Here is a 20781-nt window from a genome sequence, read left to right on the forward strand (position 1 = left end):
AAGGTTTTAGAGAAACTAATGCATGCCAGGATTGTTAATCACCTCATTGAATATAAGATCATCAGTAAAAGTCATTTTGGGTTTCAGAAGGGGTTACCAACAGAAGATGCAATATTTGCATTTGCTGCCAATGTTTTGGAGTCCATCAACAAAAAATGAAGATATTTGGAATATTTTGTGACCTCTCAAAAGCATTTGACTGCATCAGTCACCAAATACTTTTGGATAAAGCTTCATATCTAGGCATAAGTGGGGCAGCAGGGAAGTGGCTCCATTCTTATCTTTCAAACAGAAAACAGAAAGTTGTACTGGATAGTCAAGAAGGTGCATCAGCCTCATCGGAATGGGGAACAATCACCTGTGGAGTGTTTCAAGGCTCCATTCTGGGCCCCCTACTTTTTATTATTTTTATTAATAATCTTCCTCTATGTACAGATTTTTGTAAATTCACCATCTTTGCTGATGACACTACACTACTGGTTGATAACTCAGTGGATGAACTTGAGGTGACAGCTAATAAGGTTTTTAGTGATATTGTGAACTGGTTTAATGTAAATGGTCTTTCTATTAATCACAGTAAAACAAACTATGTCCAGTTTGAGACAGTCTCTAAAGAAGATGATCAAGAACAAAAACTAGGTGACATGCAGATAGCTAAGGTTGATAGTACAAAGTACCTTGGCTTACATATAGATAGCAAACTAAACTGGTCAAACCACATCTTGGATCTCTGCAAAAGGCTGAATTCGGCAACTTATGCTTTACGCATTATCTGCTCTTACAGAAATACGGAAACCAGTAAATCAGCTTATTATGGTTATTTACATGCCATTATGGCATATGGAACCATATTATGGGGAAATCAGCCACTTGCTAGGAAAGGGCTATCTGCACAGAAAAGAGCCATAAGAATCATGAGTGGAGCCCACCCTAGAGCCACATGCAGAAATCTTTTTAAAGAACTTCAAATCTTCACATCCATTGCACAATATATATTCTCCTTGATGTGTTTCATAAGGGAAAAAAAGCCCCTCTTCAAACCTAATAGTGTTTATCATAATCATGATACTAGAAGAAAAGATGACATCCACTATGAACATGCAAACCTAATTAAGGTACAGAAGGGGGTCCACTTCAGTGGTTGTAAGATTTTTAATGCCCTCCCTTCACAAATTAAGTGTTTAGTAGATGATGAGTTCTCGTTTAAGAAAAACTTAAGGCAGTTCTTATTGCAAGGGTCATTTTATACTATAGAAGAGTTCCTGAACCACGATGAATAGTACCCTGGTACCTGTACGGATAAGTCTCAGATACATTTCCCACTCTTCATTTGTGATCCTGTATATCTATTACTTGTAAACATCTTAAGTTTTCAGTAGTATATTTTCTGTATGTACCTGTATAGAGTCTGTAATACTTAACTTTGTAACATGTATTTTTTTGTGATTTTAATTTGTAATGTTAATCTAAGCCATATAATTTTAATATGAATAATAGCAATACTTACAAAATACCATAAAAAGTTTGTAAAACTGTCACGTTCCATATCCTGTGATGTATTCACAACATGGATCACTGGAACACAAAATAAATAAATAAATAATAATAAAACTGATAGAATGGGATTGTCAGAATCAGTAAATAATTCCCTTGAATATCTGAAACTAGCCCTTACAAACAGCTTCAGGTACATGAATATGTCACTCACTTCACCAAAAGAAATAACTTCCATAATAAAATCTTTAAAAACAAAGCAGTCTAGTGGTTACTATGAAATATCAACAAAGTTAATTAAGGCAAGTTCTTGTGAGTTTAATACAATTCTAAGTTACTTGTGTAAACAGTCAATTATAACTGGGACAATTCCTGACTGGCTAAAATATGCAGATGTTAAGCCTCTATTCAAGAAAGGGGATAGAGAGATACCATCAAACTACAGACCAATTTCACTTGTGCCAGCATTCTCAAAAATTTTAGAAAAAGTAATGTACAGGCAGCTTCTCAACCATCTGATCACAAATAACATATTATCAAGAACACAGTTTGGATTTCTGAAAGGTTCTAATATTGAGAAGGCTATTTACACCTACAGTGAAAACGTAAGTAATTCATTAAATAACAAGTTACAAGCAGCTGGTATTTTCTGTGATTTGTCAAAGGCATTTGATTGTGTGAACCACAACATCCTTTTAAATAAATTAGAATTCTATGGTGTCACGGGCAGTGCTGTTAACAGGAAACAAAGGGTGTCAGTGCAAGGGACTAGTGAATTAAGTCATCAGTCATCATCAGAATGGGAAGAAATTACATGTGGTGTCCCACAAGGATCCATCTTAGGGCCATTGCTTTTTCTTGTGTACATTAATGATCTCTCATCAGTTATATTGCCAGAAGCAGAGTTCGTTTTGTTTGCAGATGACACAAATGACACAAGTATTGCAATAAATAGTATGTCGAGTGTAGTTCTAGAAAGATCTGCCAATGATATTTTCATGGATATTAATAAATGGTTTAAAGCCAACTCACTGACATCAAACTTCAAAAAGACTCACTATATACAATTCAGAACCTGTAAGAGGTTTCCACCCAGCATATAGATAAAGTATGAAGAAGAGCAGATAGAAGAGGTTGACAGTTTTAAATTCCTCAGATTACAACTTGATAATAAATTCAGTTGGGAGGAGAACACCACAGAACTGCAGAAACACCTTAAATCTGTATTTGCAATTCGAGTGTTAGCTGACATAGGCGACATACTTTGCCTACTTTCATTCCATAATGTCATATGGTATAATATTTTGGTGTAACTCTCCAATTCAAACAAAAGTTTTCATAGTCCAAAAGCATGTAATACATATTATTTGTGGAGTAAATTCACTGACGTCCTGTAGAAACCTCTTCAAAGAACTGGGTATACTAACGACTGCCTCTCAGTATATTTACTCCTTAATGAAATTTGTCCTAAATAATATATTTCTTTTTCCAACAAACAGCTCATTTCATACATACAATACCAGGAACAAAAATGATCTACACAAGGACTTAAAAGAACTTACTTTGGTTCAAAAAGGGGTCCACTACTCAGGAACACTCATCTTCAATAAGTTGCCAGCAAACAAAAAATTTAGTACAGATAAAGATCAGTTTAAAAGGTGCCTGAAATGCTTACTAGTAGCCAACTCCTTCTATTCCATTGACAAATTTTTTAATAGAAGCAAATGATGTATATATTCATACTATTAGTACTGTTATTTCAGATTAAAAAAAAAAAAAAAATGTTGACATGTTCCACATCCACGAGGATCTATTCAGCACAGATCTATGGAACGAAAAACTAATCTTCTAATCTAATCTAATCCTCTTCCATGTCCAGAGGAATTGGTGGAGAGACTGGGCCAGGGCAGATACTTTTCACAGACAGAGTTGCAAGAGTCATATGTACAGTTACCACTGGATACACAGCCAAAGCAATACTTTGTGATAAACAATCACTCAGGTTTATTTCAGTTTCAAAGACTAGCACTGGGAAGTGCTTTGGCTCCTGCAATTTTTCAGTGGTTCTTAGAACAGTTAAAAGCAAAAGTGACTTCTTCTACATACTACTTAGACAACATTAGACAGGTCATATATCTGCTGAACATTTAGCAGATTTAGACTGTTTGTTTCAAGTTCTTTCTGCTGCTGGCTTAAAGTGCAACAAGGTCAAGTGCTCCTTCTTTCAGAATGAATTGAACTATTTAGGTCTTATAAAAAATGCACCCAGTATGTCTAACTACATTGCACTTGACTTGCTTACAAGTCTACTGGCATTGTGTAACATTAAGGAAGTCCAATCACTCATGGGGAACCTCACCTATTATATAAAATTTTTCCTAATGCTACAAAAATTACTGCTTTGCTTAACTGGTTGCACTGTAAAAATGTTTCTTTCATGGTCCCCAGGATGCCAGAATTCATTTCAGTGACTCAAAGAGGCATGTTAAGATATAGATGTTTGATTCAATTTGACCCGGTTAAGCATGTCATGTTAGCTATGGATGCATCTTAAGATGGGATTGGAGTGGTTATCCCCTGTAAGATTGATTCTTCTGACAGACGTATTGCCTTTGCCTTGAAAACTCTTGTCAAACGGCAGTGTAACTACAATCAGCCTTTGATGCCTTTTTTCAATCCCACCAAGCCTGTTCCAACTCAGACAGCACAAAATTTGTAATGTTTGGCTCTGATACTGACTAATTAACAGTATGAATTGTTGAACAAGCCCACTGCCAAATATTCGAACCCTGACATGTTGTCTTGATTACTGGTTGGTACAAACACATTGTTTGATTCATCTGAGGAATCGTGTTTTCAAATCGATTCTCAGGACATTTAATGTCTTCAAAATTTTGCTCTCAACTTTCAACATGTTTCTGCAGCAACTGCTTCTGACAAAGCTTTTCAAGGTTTTTTGCAAAACATGTGCCATAGGTGGCCATGCAGTTTGACAGAAATTCCCCACAGTAATACAATGCTATTTTTCGCATTGTCACCTGCTTTCTGTGTGATCAGCTACTCTGATGTGGCATTCAAAGAACAAAGATGCACGGGTTGTGATTCCTCATTCCATAAAGTGAGAAATTCTTTCTATATTGCACCAAGGTCATTGGGGCATAGTTCACTTAAAGCAAGTTGCCCTTAATCATTTTACCTGGCAAGGCATGGATGCTGAGATTTAGCATCTGACCACTCATTCAAAGGTTTGTGCAGAAAATGAGTCAGCTGCACCAAAACACTTTTTTGAGTGGCCTTGTCCATCTACGCCCTGGCACTGCATTCGTATTGACTGTGCAGGTCTACCATGTAACATGTGATGGTTGTTAGTCGTAGATGCTTACAGTAAGTTTGCTTTTGTTTCATCCCATGAGATCCCCCTCTACTCCAAGTATGGTACCAGCTTAGCTTTCTACTTTATGTCTTGAAGGTTACACTGAGGTAACTGTCTCAGATAATTGACCACAATTTATGTCAGCTGATTTCCCACAGTTTTGTACCACCAATGGCATACATCATGTGACCACTGCATCTTTTCACCCAGAGTCAAACATTCAAAAGTCACACTGACAAACTCTATTCCTTCCACACATGGCAGCAGACACCGGAAATTTTTCTGTCCTCCTACCACTTCTTGCTATGTGATGAGAAATCACCAACAGAATTGTTACACAATCAAAGGGACCATGCCCTGTTACATCTTTTGCAGCCACCACAGAAACAATTTGTTCCACCAGGTCAGACAAATCTGTCACAAGAAACAGCATTGGGAGCATGGAGTCATTAATATGGTGGCTGGACGCTTATGTCATCTATTGTTATGTTGTAGTACTGTGGTACCGTCATAACCAGCTGTGCCACGTGTACCAGTGATTCTGCTGCAGAATGTTTATCCCAACACATCACTGGGCTCCTCATCGCAGTCACAGCAATTTCTTCGCCAGTTGCAGTGGGCATCTTTCCCTGTGGTGCCCTTGGAGATTTGTCCGAACTGATGTCCGTGGAAGAGCCACTCCCAGAAGGTAATCCCACTGCTACATCAGATACCTTGCCGTCCAGCAGTCCATAGCATCTACATCTTTGGATGTGGACATGCACCCTGTGTTGGTTTTTTGGCTGGTGTTTCCAGACGCTCTCATGATGGATACCGGGGTGTGGGCAGGGAAGTGCCATCAGCTACAATTCCTCTCCATGCCTCCTCATCTGTGTCCACATCCAGTCCATCCCCCTGCCACTGTAATGTGCGTCTGTCCTACACTATGGTGGCACAGAGGTTTGGAAGGGAAGAATGTAAAATTATACAGATATTGCATTGCCACACCAAAGTTGGAAACGTGAATTGGTACCACAGATGTTGGTGAGAGCTTGCTGTAACCCATAATGACACATGAGAGGTGCTCCTGCAGACGGTGCCTCCCCTCTCAATGTAGCAAGGTCCTCACACTGTGGTCAATATAGTGCTGAGCTAGCAAGAGCTCTGACGCAGTTTGAGACCTCAGCTACAGCAATCAACATCATCGAACAGGACAGTGACAATGTTTCTGATGAAAAGTGCTTTGTAATGTTGAACATTGTAACTGAAGAGAGAAGATGTTAATTAGAGCAACAAGTGATGCTTTGCTAGTCCATGACAGTTGTCGATTATCCAGTAGTCCTGCGGCAAAGAAGTGTGTCAAAGTCAAGTAAATCTTTTATTCATTTATGTAATACAGTGATTAATATTTTATATGTTATAGTTTGATGTGCCATGTGGGTCTGTAATTTTATGTTTTTGTTCTTTCGCACTTCTTATATACAGTGGACTTTCGCACTTCTTATATACAGTGGACCTCACCTAGTACAGCAGTGCTGGTATCCTGCATCATTCCCCTATGCGCTGTCAAGAAACATGGGACTTCATTTCCATCCCATACACAGTAATTACTTGCACTTTTTTCAGTCATGTGGGGTTTTGTACTGGTGAAGAGATTTGTGACACCTGCGAGCCAAGTAAAGGCCAATGCCGTAGATTACTCTCTGTAACACCGAATGAGGATTTTGTCCAGACCTGGTGACTCGTTTGTTTTCAGCTCTTTCAGTTCAATGCCAAGGATGCTTATTTCTATTTTGAGGGGGCACACCTACCCATTATACCCCTACCAACCGCTGGCCCTTATCACATATCTCCAGTCAGACTGAACTTTGCTATTGCCAAACTTGCCTCACAGTACCTAGAAATTCCAGGCAAAGTGAAAAACAAAGTGCCTCATTCTCAACGAAGCTTAATGTATGAGCCTAATATCGTGTTTACAAGCAGATTCAGTGTGCAATCAACTGTGCAAGATAAGAAACATTGTGCATGTAATAAAACTAACTTCCGAGCTGAATATGAAACTACAAAGACGCAGAGTGATACATCCAAAAGAATGCCAAACAACTCAATTACTGTTATGAAAGGAAATGAAACTGAAAGACCTGAACATTTGCGTGACCTAAATATCAAGTGTTTGTCCAGCGCAGATACTAAATTGTTTGGTTATAATGCTGGTGAGCCTTCTAAACACGCAGAGAAACCTGAACAAAGGAAAGTAGTTGTGATGGCAGACAGTCATGGTCATGGATTTGCTCGCCTTCTGAACGGTCAGTCCAGTGTCCAAATTGCAAGCATGTACGATCCACAGACATTGCTGACTTATACTCTGAAGACTTTGTTGTGCTAATTAGTGGGTCAAATGATGTATATAAAAACGAAACACACAAAGCAAAACGAGAACTAAAAAGGTGCTTAGGACAGTTGACACACACAAATGTTTTAGTGCTGAACATCTCACATCGGCCTGTCTTACCGTCTTGGCCATTAGTAAATAAAGAAATAATCAATGCCAACCAACAAATTTCATTACTGTGTAAACATTTCAGAAACATAGAACTCGTAAATGTTAACAATATTGGGCGCAGATTCCACCCACTACATGGATTGCACGTTAACAACATGGACAAAAAAACTGCTCGTCGGAAAAATTGAACAAATTATCATCAAGAGGCATTAAACATTCAAAAGCAAAATCATCCTGGATTGCTCTCCCAAATATTTGAAGGAAACAACGCCAGCAAGACCTCACTCATCAACATCAACAACAAAAGAAGGAACAAGGTGCCTCCAATATTCAGACATAGCAACAACAATGAATGCAGTAACAGCTTTACCAATTGCAGACCCAGCTCTAACACCAGCAGCAATATTATCAACAGCAGGATCAGCAGCTGAACAGCTACCAGGGGAGCCCGACACAGAAGAAAATTCTGTTGTGGATGATAATAGAAGAATAGGTGCAGTCTGGAAAAGAAAAGCAGTACATCCAGCACACCTGAATGATTTTTTATTGACAAGGTACAGGTAAGTGATCAATTAAATATGTCAAAGTCTAACAATATGCCAAAGCCTAACAAATCCTTTAATTTCATGCTGATTCATCAAATTGTCCAATCATTGCTAAACAAATTAAGTGAAGTTGAAATTTTATGTACTGATGAGTTAAAAAATGCTTCTGTAATGTGTATAACTGAACACTGGCTACCTAAAGATGCAATGTCAGTCACAAAACCTGCAGACATCAATCTTTCATCATCATTCTCTAGCATTACATCCAGTCATGGAGGGTCATGTATATTTGTTAAAAGTGGCATTGATTACTGTAACATAAAAACCAATGAACTGTTAGCTGAAGAGAAAGTTTTTGAAGTATCCACAGTTGAACTCTCTGGATTAAAATTGATAGTCATCTGTGTATATAGGAGTCCTGATAGGAACTTAAATGATTTTGACAAAACAGTGATCGTATGTAGAGATTTTAATATTGATTTTCAAGAAATCTCAAAAGACCAGCAAAGCTTGATGACCCTACTGGAAACATAAAACATAAAAGCCCCATAGTCTCTCCTACAAGAGTTACACCAACAACTAGCTCAACAATTAATCACATATTAATAAACACAAATGTAAATCACAATTTCTGTGCCGGAAATCTTAATACTGGCTTCAGTGATCACTATGCACAGTTTATTGCTTTGCACACCCCAAGTGAAACAACTGAGAAAGAGGGACTTGTAAAAGAAGCGAGAAAATTCACTAACAAACAAATAAACTTTTTTATACGGAGACGAAGTGAAGAAACCTGGTATGAAGTGCATACTTGTGAAAATACTAACAGAAAGTTTGAAAAATTCACAGAAATCTTCATGTCATACTTTGAAGCTGCATTTCCATTAAAAAAACAAAAAAAGTCAACCTAACTTCAAAAAGAACAAATGGATTACAACAGGTATTAAAATCTCTTGTGCAGAGAAAAGAAGATTACACAATATAGCAAAGACACAGAACATGCCTCATGAATATCATTTGTACCTGGAGAATTACAAGAGGATCCCAAAAAAAAAGTTGTAAGGAAAGCTAAAACAATGGCAAATGACAAATACATTGAAAATTCAAGAAACAAATCTAAAGCTATATGGGAAGTTATAAAAAATCAAACAACAAATGAAACTAAAGAATATAAAAATATGAACTTATATTATGAAGGGCAAATGATTTCTTGCCCAACAAAAATTGCAGGGACCTTCAACAAATATTTTGCAAACCTAAGTGAACAGTTGGTGAGTGGACTTGAAGAACACAACAAAATATCATCTCCATCATCCAATAGTGTGAGAAATGTGTCTACATGTTTGTTCCTTTCACCCACAAATACTGAAGAAATTTTATCAGTTATAAAAACCTTGAAAACAGGGTACTCATGTGGAATTGATGGAATACCAGATGCAATTATTAAAAAATGCTGTCTTGCCTTAGCTGAACCCTTGACACACTTGTGCAACAGTTCACTGACATAAGGAACCTTCCTTTCATGCTTAAAAACAGCAAAACTGAAACCACTGTTCAAAAAAGGAAATCCAGAATGTGTTTCAAATTACAGACCAATAGCCCTACTGGCTGTATTTTCAAAAATTGTAGAAAACATTTTTTATAAGAGATTGTCTGATTTCCTAAATAAAAATAAATTTCTCTCTCCCTCACAGTATGGCTTCAGGAAAGGCTATTCAACTGAAAGAGCAATATTTAAATTTCTTAATGAAATCTGTACTAAACTGGATGCAAGTGAGTTTGTGACAGGCATATGTCTTGATTTATCTAAAGCTTTTGACGTCATTGAACATAATGCCCTACTACAGAAGCTTGACCAATTAGGAATTAGAGGTATATACAATGAGTGGCTCAGGACATACCTATGTGGTCGCAAACAGGTGGTTGAAGCGCAGTATACTAACCACAACAAAATCAGCTACTATATAGCGTCCCTCAAGGATCAGTATTAGGACCCATTCTGTTTCTCCTCTATGTAAATGATCTTATTGCCAAACTACCCTCCAATTTGCAGATAGTACAAGCTTCCTTATCAGTGGTACAATAGAAGAAAAACTAAAAGACTCCGCTACCCAAACAATGAACAGTGTAGAACAGTGGTTCAGCTATAACAAGCTAATTATAAACAAAGAAAAGACAGTAGCACTAAACTTCTATAATGGAAGAGGAAGACACCACCCAAACATACAAATAGAACTTACGGACACAGTTCTTGAAAGTGTTGACAGCACAAAATTTCTGGGACTCTGGCTCCAGAGCAACACAAAATGGGAGGTACATATTGAATATTTGTAAAGAAAACTAAGCAAAACCTGTTACATGATACGGATCTTAAAAACTTGTTGCAGCAAAGCCTGCCTGTTAAACGTATACTACTCCTATGCACATTCTGTAATTATATATGGCCTAATCTTCTGGGGCAATGCAACAACAAATATTAAACTTTTTAAGATGTAAAAGAGAATATTAAGAATTATTGAAGGAGTAAAAAATACGAAATCATGCAGACCCATATACAAAAAACTGTCAATTCTTCCTCTTCCTTGCATTTTTATCTATGAAACATCAGTTTTCATCAAACAATATATTGATAGGCACCCAGATATCTTATTAAAAAATGAAGATATAAATGTAAACAATACAAGACAAAAATCTGAGCTTCATATGAAACAGGTGAAAACATCATTGTGCCAAAAAGGCACACTACGTACTGGGATAAGGATTTACAATAATCTACCTAACCATATTAAATCAGCAGGTAAACTCTGTAGTTTTAAGGCTGAAGTAAAGGCATATTTAATTAATCATTGCTTTTACAATCTGACAGAGTACATAAAAGCCAAACAACAAAAATAAAGATGCATTATGAATATTCTACTTTGTGTGTTGCCTGTAATGTTTGTTGTATGTATGAATCTTTGCTAAATTACTTCAATATCTAGTCCTTAGGATTGCAATACAAACTGTATTTTATCTTGTAAATACCTAACCATGTCCAATATCCTTGTATATATTCTAAACATGTAGGATTTGAAGGACTAAATAAATAAGTAAAAGTATACAAGATGGTGGCCAAGTTGAAAGTGTATCATGTGTCTCCACGAAAAAACGTAAATTTCGGTAGTAAAAGGAAAACGTGTACAAGTTGTAAGAATGAAATACTGAAGCTGAACGAACGGATATCCAGTCTACAGTTTACAATCGACGCTCAAAAGGTGGAAATAAGTAAAATACAATATGAAAAACATAAGACACTAATAAAGAAACAAGACTGGGTCTCGAGAAAATGGAAGATTATGACTGAAGGGAAAAAGGTAAAAGATATGGAAGACAAGGAAAATTTCGTGAAAAAAAAAAAATGCTTTTGCAGTGGTTTCTGCTTTGGATTCAGTGAACACGTCAGAAAGGGTTGAAAAGTTGGAAAACATAATAGGCAAACCATTGCTCGTTGTAAGTAGGTCAAACAGTGAAAATACTGCGTCAGATTTTCGAAAAACTCCGAAAATAAGTGTGCACACCTACACTACCACTGACTTTAATGCAACAAAGGAAACCACGTTAAAAAATGTACCACCAGCAAAACTGCAAACTTAAGGACATTTAGAATACGTGCATTAAAAAAAAAAAAATACTAATCAGGTGAGAACGAAAACCTTAAATCCTCTGGTTAAAAAAAATGTGAAACACAAAGCAATCTGTGTGTTAGGTGACAGTCACAGCCATGAAATTTCTGCAATGTTTATGAGAACATGTAGTTTCAAAGCCATCTGGTTTCATAAAACCAGGGTGCTCCATTGAGTGAAATAACGGACCTAACATCAACTGACGTAGCTAGTTTGAATAAAGACGATTTCGCCATGTTAATAGGAGGATCAAATGACGTCTATAGAAACGAGACTTACAAGGTTATTACAGAAATGAGGACATGTTTAAATAATTTAGCTCACACAAATGTACTCATTTTGAACATCCCTCATTGTCATGATTTACCACCCTGATGGTGGGCAAACCGCGAAATTAATGTTGCCAACGAGTGTATCACTGAAATATGCACTAACTTTACAAATGTCGATACTGTAGATATAAACAGATTGGAGCAAAGGTTCTACACAGTTCATGGACTTAATTTAAATACGCCACAAAAGAAATTACTAGCCAAAAAAAATATGTACTCCCATTTCGAAGAAGAACGAAGAAAAAAAGTATACGTAACAAACAAACGGAGATTAAGAAGTAGTTTAGATGAGTTACAAGCTGTGTCATCAGCTAAACATAAATTACCAAGGCGAGAAACAAACAATCAAGTCATCAGCCAAACGAAAATTACGAAATGGTTTAAACCGAAGAGGGCAGATGTGGATGAAGCAAAACTTATACAAGCTCCAGAAGTTAACTCACATGCTGATTGCCACCAGCAAACGGAAGCCACACACAAGAAAAATACCGAAAAATTTTTATGGTAAGTGCTGTATTAGAAATGCCATTAGATAAAGAATCAGAAACTGTTTCAACTAAAGTTACTAAATACACAGATTTTGCTATACAACACCATTAACGTTCAGTCACTCACAAATTAAATTTGCATGTTGGAAGCACTACTCAAGTATGCACTAAATATAGATATAATTTGCATTACTGAACATTGGCCACGAAATGATGAAGTAAAGTGAACCTCAGTCTCAGGATATAGATTAGCAAGTCATTTTAGCCGAGAGTTTTCCAAACATGGTGGCTATGCTATCTTTGTGAAAGAACAAATAAAGTTCTGAGATGTCAGTAAAAGTTATACTGACTCAATTGAAAATGACTTTGAATTTTCCATTACTAAACTACCAGAGCTTAATTTCATGGTTGTTAACATATATAGAGCACCAAGTGGAAACCTGCCAGTCTTCATGAATAAACTAGGCTGAACAGGATCAGTACACTAAATATGAAGATAGTGCTTTGTGGGGATTTCAGTGTTGATTTTTCAAAAGACAGCAGCACCAGAGATACTTTGATAAATATGCCCAACACATTCAATATGATCCCCACAATACACTGCCCAACAAGATTAACAGACTGCACAAATTCCATTATTGACCAAATAGTTATCTCAGAAACAATTTACAGATTCACAAGCAGAGTACTGAGCATGTGTTATAGTGATCAAGAGGCACAGCTGCTGTGTACAGAAATGCCAACAAGTAGTAGCAGTTCTGAAAAAGTAGCTGAAAAAAGAACTTTTTCTGAAGATAACATTAGAATTTTTAATCTCTTACTGGCGAAGGAGAACTGGGAAAGCAACACCACTCAGAAAAATGTTGGTGGCATGTACATGAGTTTTTAGAGTATCTCTCTTCACATTTTTAATGTAGCATTTCCAAAAGTAGAAAAAAAAGAGTAAAACCTAACAATAATAAGCAATGGAAAACTAAAGGCATAAAAATTTCGAGTGGGAGAAACAGATTTCTTCGGTACTGTTGTAAGAAAAATGGAGTAACCCAAGAATTCACAGATTATTCAAAAGTCTACAAAAGAATCTATGGTAGAGTAATCAAAGAGACAAAAATTATGTGGAATGACAATTTGATAATAAACTCTTCTAACAAAATGAGATCCACATGGAGAGTTATAAAGAAAGAAACTTGTAGTTCAGTGCCAAAGAAAAAGAATGTGTCATTAACACTAGAAGGCTCAATAGTCACAGACCCAAATTCAGTTGTGGAAAAATTCAATGAATACTTCACTTCACTAGCTGAAGACCTCATTCAAGTATACTGTCTAGGACCAGTCCCAAGTTTCTCCATTAAGTCCAGTGATCTCAACTTCTTCTATGCACTGGGTGATCAAAAAGTCAGTATAAATTTGAAAACTGAATAAATCACGGAATAATGTAGATAGAGAGGTACAAATTTACACACATGCTTGGAATGACAAGGGGTTTTATTAGAACCAAAAAAATACAAACATTCAAAAAATGTCCGACAGATGGTGCTTCATCTGATCAGAATAGCAAAAATTAGCATAAGAAAGTAAGACAAAGCAAAGATGATGTTCTTTACAGGAAATACTCAATATTTCCACCATCATTCCTCAACAATAGCTGTAGCCGAGGAATAATGTTGTGAACAGAACTGTAAAGCATGTCCAGAGTTATGGTGAGGAATTGGCATCGGATGTTGTCTTTCAGCATCCCTGGAGATGTCGGTTGATCACAATACACTTGCGACTTCAGGTAACCCAAAAACCAAAATCACACTGACTGAGGTCTGGGGACGTGGGACGCCAAGCATGACAAAAGTGGCGGCTGAGCACACGATCACCACCAAACAACGTGCGCAAGAGATCTTTCATGCGTCTAGCAATATGTTTTTTCTTTTTTTTTTTTATTGGTTCTAATAACACCCCATGTCATTCCAAGCATGTGTGTCAATTTTTAACTCTCTATCTACATTAGTCCATGGTTTATTAAGTTTTCAAATTTATACTGACTTTTTGATCACCCAGTATGTTTATGAAACATACCCCAATGAAACTATAAGTAAAATTAAATCATTAAGCAATAAAATGTCAAGTGGTCTTGATGAAGTACCTGATTTCATATTAAAAGCATGTGCTCACCACATAGGAAACACCTAGGCAAAAATTTTCAACCTCTCTTTAAAAACTGGTGTATTTCCAGATATTTTTAAAATAGCAAAAGTTTCACCACTGCTAAAAAAAGGTTCTTCGGGAAAAATACTGACCTTTGTCACAATTAAGTTCCTCCTCAAAAATTCTAGAAAAACTCTTCTATGACAGGCTTTTAAGTTTCATAAATAAATATGCACCTCTTACCGAACAACAACGTGGTTTTAGAAAGTCTAAATCTACACAGACAGCAATTTTCGAATTCTTAGACTGCATTTTAAAATCTCCTGATCAACATAAATTAGCTACAGGTATTTTTCTAGATCAACAAAAGCCTTTGACGTCCTGGACCATAACATTCTGCTTGAAAAATTAGAAAGACAAGGACTAAGAGGTGTAGCACACAGCTGGTTTGTTCATACCTAAAATACCACAGGCAGAAAGTATCACTTCAGTATGAATTCAACAAAATGAATAAAACAAGAAATAACTCCTTTCTTTCTAGTAAATTACCAATAAAATATGGTGTACCACAGGGCTCAATCTTACGTCCACTACTCTTCTTGAATTATGTGGACAACTTAGTTGAATATATGAGTCCCACAAAAACTATACTGTTTGCGGATGACACCAGCATATTGCTCAATGGATCCAATCCAGAAACATTGCAGTCCACAGCAGAAAGTTCTATGAAAAGGCTTTCTGAGTGGTTCACAAAAAACAAACTCATTATAACTACTGAAAAAACTGTGTATGTTGATTTTCATTTAAATCCTCCAACTAATTAAATGTCTATTTAAGCACAATTAATAAATGATCCCCTTGAAAATGTATGTGTCACAAAATTTTTGGGTCTAAGGGTTCAGCAAGACTTTAAGTGGGACACACACATAAATAACTTGTCTAGAAAACTATCATCTGTGTGGTATGGCCTAAGAATTTTAAAGGCTACAACAAGGAAAACAAAAGTACTATGCACAATTCCACTCATTAGTCCCATATGGAATTGTTTTCTGGGGATACTCAACTCACAGTGTCAAAGTTTTTAGAATGCAAAAAAGAGCTTTAAGAATAATTTGTGGCCTTAAAAAGATGGAGTCCTGTAAATCCCATTTTACTAAGCTTGGTGTTCTAAATGTTTCAAGTTTATTCATTTATGAAACTATCTTGTTCAGTAGGGAATACCTCCTGAAAACAGGCAAACTGTTACAGAAAAAAAATGTACACAACTATAGAACCAGAGGGAAATCAAATATACATCATAGATATCACAGAACAACCACCTATTAGAGGAGCTCAATTAACATTTGTGTAATACAACACAATAAGATACCAGAGGAAAAAAAAATGCTGCTCATCCAATAGTTAAAGCTAACCTAAAGGCATTTCTAATAAAGCACTGTTTCTATTGTCAGATAATTACTGAATATGTAACAATAGTATTTGTAATAGGTACCTATTTTTAATTTGCCTACTATTTTGCTAATACTATGTATTATTGTAACTATTCTTTGACCTGTCCAATATCAATTGTACAATTTGTGCTGTTTTATTAAACTGGACCAATAAAAAATCAAATCAAATCAAATTTGACATCTTAACAAAAAATGTAGTAAGATAATAAATAATCACCTGTCTCGCTGTTTACCTCTTCTGAAGGCAGTGGAAAAGATTATGCACACAATAACTATAACATATCTAGCACAGAATAAACTAATTAGTCTCAACTTGGATTTTTCAATTCATGAATCATATTGCACAACATTTAAATGAAAAAATACTGTAAACTGCTATTTTCTGTGAATCATCAAATGCATTTGATTGTGTTGTTTACACAATTCTCATAGAGGTCAAATATTACAGTATGTAAGATCTTACAGATAACTGGTTTTCATACTAACAAACTAAAAGTCATGCAGAATGTTGCATTAAGAAAGCCAAGGAGCATACAGATGGGGGGAGGGGGGGGGGGGGGGGGGGGGATTCTGTTCACATGTCTTCATATGCTCAGGTACCTATGGTTGTGTACAGCTCACACCAGTGGTAACCCAACACATGATAGCAATGGCAGCAGTACCACATATAATACACTTTTAGCAGTGTATTTGTTTCCTTCTTTTTGTAATGATATTACTTACAGTCCATTTTGATTTTCTCTGATTGTGTATAAATACTGCACATTGTTTTATATATATAAATTATAACACTTACTTTTATCTGGAATGCCAAAATGCTCCTGCCTTGAATAAACAAATAAGAGCATAACTATGTGGTTAAGTGATAGCTGCTGGCAGTCAGTGTTTGAGGCTCTGGGAGTCCACTAAAGTAATTAGGGTTTTTAACCCTTTGAAACCAACGGTTTGTTTTCTTCGTTGTATTGTTTATTGATGTATTACAAGTACAACACGAATATAGCTGAGGTATGCTAAATATCATAACATACTGTGCCACAGACAGGTATATGACAAACAGTCATTTACTGCCAAAATGTCTCAGTGTACGCAGGTCACAAGAGACAGAATACTGGCACTCATCTAGTTTGATGGTTTAAGTGTGTGTGAATTGGTGGCTACGTGTGGAATTCAACCCCAGTGTCCCCCAATATGGATAAAGCAGGAGTTGGTTGGCTTCAAGCGTCGAACTTAGGTAAGATGTCAACATTTCATTGAGACAACATGTAAGGTGCCACTTGTATGGAATGTCATCCAATTCAAGAGACAGACCAATTTCCCTGGATGCTCTCAAACTCTTCACAACTGCTCACAGGATGCTAGCCTTAGAGCCCATTCTGCTAATAAAGAGGCCTTCTCTGATGATCACAGACTTTATAGGCTTGCCTTCACTGAATTTATTGTAGACTTAAGCTGAATAATTTAACTTATTTTTCCAAGATTATTTTTAATTTTATTTTGGGACCAAAATTTATGAGCTTATCATTAAACATTTATTCTCTCTGACTCACTTTCATTTTAATGTTTTTTTGTTGCATTTGCTTTCCTGTTGTCTCTCATACTTTTATGAATAGTTTTATGCTTACAGGCAAAACTCTCTCTTCAGCAATTTAATTTGGACCGGATTGATTTCTATAATGAGAATGAAAGTGAATTTTAGTGTTCCCAAAGAGGTCATAATGATAGCTGTTGAGCATGATGTTTACATCTGAGCATGTAATTTGAAAAAAAAGTATGTTATTATGTTTGATTTGTGCCAAAGAACTGAGTAATTATTTTATTCATAACTCTCATCTACATTTTAAATACGAGCTTTGTAAAAGATAAAATTTTGCTGGTAGTCTGACCTAAAAGTGCTTACTCTTCAAATTAAAAAAAAAAAAAAAAATCTCTCAGTCCCATAAAATGAATGCCCGTAAAATGATTTAGGTGAACTTTACTTAAAATTTTGCGAGTTTTGTGTCACAGTTTTGATTACCTCATACTACAATAGATCCCTTTAAGACTAGTATAAAAAATATAAACCAGTGTTGTATTCATCAAGAAAAAAAAAACTGCCACAGAAAGGCTGTTGGCACCTGCCATGGTGGGGACATAAAATATATTTGCCAGATTGTGGAACTGAACTCTGATTCAACACGTGACAACCAGTCACTTCGGCTGCGAGCTACTTGCACAATGATGCTAAATCTCCTTCAGGCAGCATCTGGCACTGCCAGGCAAATCTCTACATATTTCACAATCACTGTCAATGTCTTATACTTCCATGTACAATGTTTAATTGGTATTGTATAATATGTCTCACTGGTATGATAATAAATTGCTGCTATAATCCTAATGGCTATTAAAGAGAGAAAACTCTTCTCACAATTTGTGACATGGCTGTACATGCCGAGAATGCCCGATGCAGAACTTCAGCCATTTTCCATGAGAACAGTTTTGTTTTATCGACTGTATATAACAACACAGCATCTTCAGAATGGAGACTAATCAATCAATAAAGGCATAAGAAATGGATCAATACCGTGCCCACTTCTGTTCTTTTACATACAAATGATCTGCAGTCATATATCAAAGACCCACATACACTCATCACATATATTTGCGATCACATGTGGTCATCTGATTACCATTTACCTCACTACAGCAGATCACAACCTATGTGGGCAATCCTAAGGACATCCTACTGGTCAAAGAAGAATCCTTGCATCAAAAATACAAGAATGTATCTAAATTATACACTACATCAACAGCCCAGTTGATACCTATGATCCATAGTGCTATTAGGACCTCGTATGATCTTTAAATACAGGCCTACGATAAACCATTCAGAAAGAGCTTGCAAGATGTTGCATGACAATGGGATTATTATACACTGATGAGTCAGAATTTATTCAAGGCAACAGGAAGTGCTTACATGGATGGGAGTTCTGTAAGAAATATGCACACACCAAACTGTTCCTGTTGTGAACTAGAGAATACAAACATGCAGTTATTTTTTCTTGGGTGTAAAAAATCGTGAAAGGAAATCAAAGAATTCATACAAATTGTAAACTACAAGATATCAAACCTGTGGATTTCCAGAGATGTAAAAGTTTACCTAGCAATACACAACATGTAAACAATAACTTTTTACAACATACCACAGAGGTGTAGGGGTAGTCAAGAAGAACGTATCAATATTGGATATGTGCTGATGTAACTACCTCTACCCAATAACACCCTAAACACTATTTGCCGGATCATGAAAATGATTAAAATTGTCTTTTACTTAGAATGCACTTTTTCAGTTAACATGCATGGGTGAGAGAGATGGTACAAAAAACAGTTTTGGTACTCATCTTGAAACAGAGCAAGCTAGACTGACTAATTTCATACTCTTATTATTAAAAACACAGCTATAAAAACCTCTGTCCAGTTACCAAGAACCTAATAGGTAAAAAAATTAGCTTCAAACAGAAATCATATATGTCACTCTGCAGGCAATACTCTGTATGTGTGTGTGGGGGGGGGGGGGGGGGGGGGATTGGGTTGGTGGGTTGTAGTTTATGACAATCACATAGAAGGAGAACAGAAAATTACAGTTCTATATATTGTCAATAGAGCTGTCATTAGAGATGGAGCACAAGCTCAGAGTAAGAAAGGATATGAAAGGAAATCATCTGTGCTCCTTCAAGGGAACCATCCTAGCATTTACTTGGAGCAATTTAGGAAAATCACAGGAAACCTAACTCTGGATGGCCAGATGGGGATCTGAGCTGTCATCCTCCTGGCTGTGATTCCAGTGTGCTAACAACAACACCGACTCACTCAGTGACAGCCGCATAGATGGGTTCACGTTGCCATATTGTTCACTGAAATGTTGTTATAATTGTACACTGACTTATTCCACATCATGGTAAGAGATCAACAACTAACTAACTTAAAAAAATTAACAAGTGTTGTTTTGTTGAATTTTGATAAGAGTATACAAATCAGAAGGTTCATTTATTCATTTTACTGCTGCTACTGCAACATAGTATTTGCTTAGATATATTTGTTCAGTTTCAGTGCTTTCAAAAGCATTTTTCTGTTATTATTTTCTATGTAGATATCATAAAGAGGTGGCCAAAAATAATGAAACATCAAAAACACAACACATTACCATGCCTAATACGGTGTAGGAAAATCAATGCCATTCAAAACAGCTTCCAGCCCTCTCAGAATGGACAAATACAAGTCCTGTATGGTTTCCAAGGGAATCTTGTATCATTCTTCCTGCAAAATAGTGGCAACTTCAGGGAATAGTGATGGAAAGTAAGACAACAAAGACTCAATAATACTGATAACTGGTGATTGTGGTGGCCAGGGGAGATGCAACAATTCATCTCCATGCTCCATACCAGTTGCTGATGATGCAAGCTGTGTAAACAGGGGCTCTGTTGTGTTGGAAGACAGCATCATCATTGGGGAAGAAACATAGTACCATGGGATAGACCTGATTAGCCAAAATGGTCACATAATGCTTGGTAGCGGCCTTGGACAGTAACCATAAGGCTCATGAAATAACCGCAATATGGCTGTCCAAATCATCTCCGACTTCCATCATGTTAAACTCTCTTGACGTAAACTTGGCCAGAAGTTCAAAATATGTGAAACAAGACTCATCCAAATGACTCACTTCCATTGCTTCACAGTGCCGGCCTTATAGCTTCAGTGTTGTATTTTCTTGTTACAGGCATTTGCATAACTGATGAGTGATATCAGAATTCCAGCTCACCCTGCAGTTCCCTACTTCTGGGG

The sequence above is a fragment of the Schistocerca gregaria genome, chromosome 7 (assembly GCF_023897955.1).
Source record: "Schistocerca gregaria isolate iqSchGreg1 chromosome 7, iqSchGreg1.2, whole genome shotgun sequence".
In the NCBI taxonomy this organism is placed as follows: Eukaryota; Metazoa; Arthropoda; class Insecta; order Orthoptera; family Acrididae; genus Schistocerca; species Schistocerca gregaria.